The sequence below is a fragment of the Prinia subflava genome, chromosome 24 (genome assembly GCF_021018805.1).
Source record: "Prinia subflava isolate CZ2003 ecotype Zambia chromosome 24, Cam_Psub_1.2, whole genome shotgun sequence".
Taxonomy (NCBI): Eukaryota; Metazoa; Chordata; class Aves; order Passeriformes; family Cisticolidae; genus Prinia; species Prinia subflava.
The window spans coordinates 2,375,790-2,381,789 of NC_086270.1; the positions used below are offsets into that span (position 1 = coordinate 2,375,790).

General features: G+C 48.9%; 1 protein-coding gene across 1 annotated transcript in view; it reads right to left on the reverse strand.

Annotated features, from left to right (window-relative positions):
- CSMD2 (CUB and Sushi multiple domains 2) overlaps window positions 1-6,000 on the reverse strand; it is a 290,617-nt gene that overhangs the window by 109,008 nt on the left and 175,609 nt on the right.

The window sequence follows — 6,000 nt, forward strand, 5'->3', positions numbered from 1 at the left end:
TCACTAAATCAGAATCTTTCGGTCATCACTAAATCAGAACTTTTTGGTCATCACCGAATCCAAATCTTTTGGTCACCACTAAATCAGAACCTTTTGGTCATCACTGAATCAGAATATTTGGTCACCATTAAATCAGAATCTTTCGGTCATCACTAAATCAAGACCTTTTGGTCACCACTGAATCCAAATCTTTTGGTCACCATTAAATCAAAAGCTTTTGGTAATCAATGAATTAGAATTTTCTGGTCATCACTAAATCAGAAATTTTGGTCACCACTAAATCAGAATATTTTGGTCACCATTAAATCAGGACTTTTGGTCACCACTGAATGCAAATCTTTTGGTCACCAATAAATCAGAATATTTTAGTCACCATTGAATTGGAATCTTTTGCTCACCACTGAATCAGAATCTTTTATTATTATCTTTTCATTATCTTATTGGGATAAGAAAAAACGCCTGTTCTTTGGGACTTGGGGTGGATTTGCCACTTTCCAGTCCCTCCCAGGTTTCTTTAACAGCAGGAAGAAAATGCCTCTGAGGTGGGATCTGGCATTTTCCAGGTGAATTCTCATCCTCAGGAAACCTCCCAAGAATCCAGTGGGTGACTCGAGCTGGTACAAAATAAAACCAGCATGAAACGAGCTGGGTTTTGCCTCCAAACCTCATTTATTGCCGTGGCCACAGCCCAGCACATCCCACAGAGCCTGGGGCAAGGAACCAGCTCAGCCTCCCCTGCTGCTGTCCCTGGCCCAGCTCTGTCACCCACGGGTGACACATCCATTCCCAGGCTGCTGCAGATGGAAAGGAAAGGGAAAGGGAAAAGGAAAGGGAAAGGGAAAGGGAAAGGGAAAGGGAAAGGGAAAGGGAAAGGGAAAGGGAAAGGGAAAGGGAAAGGGAAAGGGAAAGGGAAAGGGAAAGGGAAAGGGAAAGGGAAAGGGAAAGGGAAAGGAAAGGAAAGGAAAGGAAAGGAAAGGAAAGGAAAGGAAAGGAAAGGAAAGGAAAGGAAAGGAAAGGAAAGGAAAGGAAAGGAAAGGAAAGGAAAGGAAAGGAAAGGAAAGGAAAGGAAAGGAAAGGAAAGGAAAGGAAAGGAAAGGAAAGGAAAAGGGAAAGGGAAGGGAAAGGGAAGGGAAAGGGAAGGGAAAGGGAAAGGGAAAGGGAAAGGGAAAGGGAAAGGGAAAGGGAAAGGGAAAGGGAAAGGGAAAGGGAAAGGGAAAGGGAAAGGGAATCTGCCCTTTCCATCTGCTGAGTTCATTTTTGGCCCCTCGTGCTCCTCTCCAGAGTGACCCACTGCATTCACCAAACTCCTCCCATGCACGCCACAGGGAATATTTGTGGGATACAGCACAAATGGAATGTTTGGAGAAGGAGCTGGAGCTGATTTGCTCTGTCTGTGCCCTTGGGAAGTCGTTCTCACCTGGCTGAGCACCAGGAGATGCAGGATGCTCCCTGGAGCAGCCCAAGAACATTCCCAAGCCTGGGGGTCGGGACAAACCAGAGGAATCTGCAGCCCTGGTGGAGGGGAAGCTCTTCCCACCACCAATAAACCCCCGACTTCTGCTGGTTCCCAAAAAGAGGCGCCCAACCAGGCTGCCACTACCACGGAAATCATTAAAACCAGGCTTAAAACGGAGCTGAGGGGAAGAGCGTGCATGAAAAACCCTCCAGGGCTTCAGCCCAGCCCGGGCTGCAGCTGCCAAGGCCCATTAATCCGGGAAGGCAAGGCTGCCTTTGAAGTGCTACCTGCCCAAACTTGGGGATATTTTATGTACGGATGCTTTGCTCATCCTTTTTCCCCTTGGTAAAACCCATTATTGGGAACATCCATCTCCCTAATTCCTGGCACAGAGGATGAGCCTGGCTCGGGGTTGGCATTTAGACAATTATTTGGATCACTGCTCTGCCTTCCCCTCTGTTATTTTCCCTCTGTCTCCCCTCACCACTTAATGGGCTGGGATCAAATAATTCGGATGTCCCCGTGACGTTATCAAGGCCACGGAGCTGCACAATCCTTTCCCTGCTCTCAGCCAGAGAGAGAGCAGATTAAAGAGAAAACAAACTGCGAAACATCCTCAGGATTTTTTTTTTTTTTGGGCTCTCTCTCTCTAGCAGACGCTGAAATATCAGGGGATGCTGTCAAATAATTCTGTCAGCATAAGCACGGTGTAATCTGCCTCAGGAAAATTGAAAATAAATGCATTTGCACCCAGGGAAATGTCTCAGCTGCAGGGATGAGGTGTCTCCTCTAAATTTTTAAATCCAAGGGGGTGAATTAGCATTCAGGCAGGACCTCCAGCAGCCCAGCCAGGGAGAGGTGCAGTCGCCAGATCAGAAAATAAAACAACAAAGGACTTGCTGACAAAGGGGAGAGGAGCAGAGCGAGGGAAGAATATAAAATTAACCTTTGCCAGATAGAACAAAGTGACAGATTAAAGAGGAGTGATTAAAAAAAAAACCCAAAAAACTCCAAGAGTCTCCACTGCAGGGAAGTAAAGCAGGGGTTTGATTTTCCTTAAGATCAGGGAGGAGAAAGTTGGAGCTGGAGGAGCCACTGGCCCAAGCTGGGGCCAGGAAAAAGCTGAGGGAGAGGAGAGCTGGAATCACATTCCAGAGGGAACATCCAGCCCAGGAAGACACAAGGTTCATGAACAAGACCGTGGTGTCTGTGAGATGATGATTTTCTTCATCTTTGGAAGCCAAGGAGGTTTTTCCTCACCATGGAAGAGGATTTTTCCTCACTGTAGGTTTTTCCTCATCGTGGAAGGATGTTTTTCCTCATTGTGGAAAGAGGTTTTTCCTCACCGTGGAAGACGATTTTTCCTCACTGTGGAAGGAGGTTTTTCCTCACTGTGGAAGGAGGTTTTTCCCCATAATTGAAGGAGATTTTTTCCTCACTGTGGAAGGAGGTTTTTCCTCACTGTGGAAGGAGATTTTTCCTCACTGTGGAAGGAGATTTTTCCTCACTGTGGAAGGTTTTTCCTCATAATTGAAGGAGGTTTTTCCTCATCGTGGAAGGAGATTTTTTCCTCATAATTGAAGGAGGTTTTCCCTCATCGTGGAAGAAGGTTTTCCCTCATTGTGAAGGAGGTTTTTCCTCACCGTAGAAGGAGGTTTTTCCTCACCATGGAAGGATGATTTTCCTCATCATGGAAGCAGATTTTTCCTCACTGTGGAAGGAGGTTTTTCCTCGTCATGGAAAGAGATCTTTCCTCATCATGGAAGGAGGTTTTTCCTCACTCTGAAGGATGTTTTTCCTCACTGTGGAAGAAGGTTTTTCCTCACTGTGGAAGAAGGTTTTTCCTCACTGTGAAATGATGTTTTTCCTCACTGTGGAAGGAGGTTTCAGCTCTGGCTCTGGGATCCACGTCACCCTCCCTGGTGCTGGGATAACCCAGGACCTGTTTTTCCCAGCGTGTCCTAGGCAGGGCCAGGCTGTCAGAGGAGGATGATGGCACAGGAAAGGTGGCAGAGAGCCCAGCCCCACCCGTCTGGGGCTGCTGGAGCCCCCCAAAGAGCCCTCAGCAGCAGGAGTCACCCCCAGCACGACAGAGGCCAGCCACGCTGCCTGCAGCTGTCCATCAGCTGGGCTGGGAGCAGCATTGTTATAATTAATATTTATCACCTTTGCTAAATGCCAGGAGAGGCCGTTCCGTGATCTGCACAGCACAGGGGGCTCTTTACGAAGCTGATTCAGCCAATATTGGTTCCATTTGTCAATAATTGTTATTGCTGACCAAGGACTGCAAAGGCAAGGGGAAAAATCCCTTTATTAAATCCAGAATAATTCACAGCAGACACAGAGCAGCGAGACCACGGCACGAATGAACCAGCACAGGGATTTGTTCAAGTTATCACGAGCAGCATCAGCATTCTGCCTTGGTCTAGGGCAGTGAAATGAAGGAGCAGCTCCTTGGTTCTTCCCTTAGGAGAGGGATGTGGATGTGGACATGGATCAGGCAGGAGTTCTTCAGCAGGAGGAGTTCCTGCAGTTCTCTTTCTCCTTCTCTTCCTTTTTCTCTTCTCTTTCTCTTCTCCTTCTCCTTCTCCTTCTCTTCTCCTTCTCCTTCTCTTCTCCTTCTCCTTCTCTTCTCCTTCTCCTTCTCTTCTCCTTCTCCTTCTCTTCTCCTTCTCCTCTCCTTCTCCTTCTCCTCTCCTTCTCCTTCTCCTCTCCTTCTCCTTCTCTTCTCCTTCTCCTTCTCTTCTCCTTCTCCTTCTCTTCTCCTTCTCCTTCTCTTCTCCTTCTCCTTCTCTTCTCCTTCTCCTTCTCTTCTCCTTCTCCTTCTCTTCTCCTTCTCTTCTCCTTCTCCTTCTCTTCTCCTTCTCCTTCTCTTCTCCTTCTCCTTCTCTTCTCCTTCTCCTTCTCTTCTCCTCTCCTTCTCTTCTCCTCTCCTTCTCTTCTCCTCTCCTTCTCTTCTCCTCTCCTTCTCTTCTCCTCTCCTCTCTTCTCCTCTCCTTCTCTTCTCCTCTCCTTCTCTTCTCCTTCTCCTTCTCTTCTCCTTCTCCTTCTCTTCTCCTCTCCTTCTCTTCTCCTCTCCTTCTCTTCTCCTCTCCTTCTCTTCTCCTCTCCTCTCTTCTCCTCTCCTTCTCTTCTCCTCTCCTTCTCTTCTCCTCTCCTTCTCTTCTCCTCTCCTTCTCTTCTCCTCTCCTTCTCTTCTCCTCTCCTTCTCTTCTCCTCTCCTTCTCTTCTCCTCTCCTTCTCTTCTCCTCTCCTCTCCTCTCCTCTCCTCTCCTCTCCTCTCCTCTCCTCTCCTCTCCTCTCCTCTCCTCTCCTCTCCTCTCCTCTCCTCTCCTCTCCTCTCCTCTCCTCTCCTCTCCTCTCCTCTCCTCTCCTCTCCTCTCCTCTCCTCTCCTCTCCTCTCCTCTCCTCTCCTCTCCTCTCCTCTCCTCTCTCCTCCCAAGTTGTTTTTTCTCTTTTATTCTGCCTTCCCCAGTTCCTCTCTCCTCCCAGACCATCTCTCTTCTCCTGTTCCTGGCTCCAGACCCTCCATCCCTGCTGATCCTGCAGGAGAATCCGGGGCTGCTCCCAAGGAGAGGTCACACCACGGGAGCAGGAAAGGCTCCGGGGTCAGGAGCTCAAAACCAAGCAAGGAATCACTGGAATAACTGCAGTTTCCATGGAAACAACCCAAAATCCACCAGTTTCCTCTCCGTTTTTAGATCCTGCTCCCACAGACTCTGACCTCTTGGGAGAGAGGAGTGGATTTTCTGCTCTGCATTTTCTTTTTTTCCAGAATGGGCAGAACTTGGTGATGGGCTGGAAAAGCAGGAGCTCAGCAGGAGCCTGCCCAGCATTCCTGACTCAGGAAGAGCTGACAGTGCTGGAAGCTCAGGGCAGCAAAGTGCTTCACATTTTGCATTTTTCCTCTTTCTGCATCTTATTCCAGGGGAAAAAAGTAAAAAAATCTGCATCTCACAGTGCCTTTTCCTCCTGAAATCCCTGCGGCACCACAGGGCAAGTGGGAGGCGAGGGAAGAGTTTGGAGCAAAATTAACTGGGAGCTTTTTGTTATTTCAGAGCGACAAAACTCAGCTCAGCCCGGGGGTGGGACTGCAGGTATGAGGAGAAAAATGAAAACCAGGCAGGTTTTGGGAAGCCAATCTTGAGGAAAATATCACTGAATTTAAAACAGATGCAGGGAAGAGCAGCAGGTTCCACTGCCACCCACTCCAGCAGGAGCAGGGATTGGCTTTGGGAAGGAGCTGAAATTTTTTAAAACTCACTGGGAGCTGCTGATCCACACTGGGACAGGGCTGGGCTGGCTCCTGCCAGGGATCCTGCAGGATCCATCTGCTCCAAGTGCTCCCTGATTTCCAACCCAGCTCTTCCTCTCCCAGCAGTCTCCCTTGGGAATTTCTGCAGTGGCCTCAGGGAGGTGGAAGTTTGTGGCGTTTTTTTGGTCCAAAAAAAGCCTGGTGGTGCTGCTGCTCACCTCTGCCTGGGGTTTGGCAGCTCCTCCCTGCTCTGCCCAGGCTCTGCTCGTGGGGAGCAGCAGGAAGATCC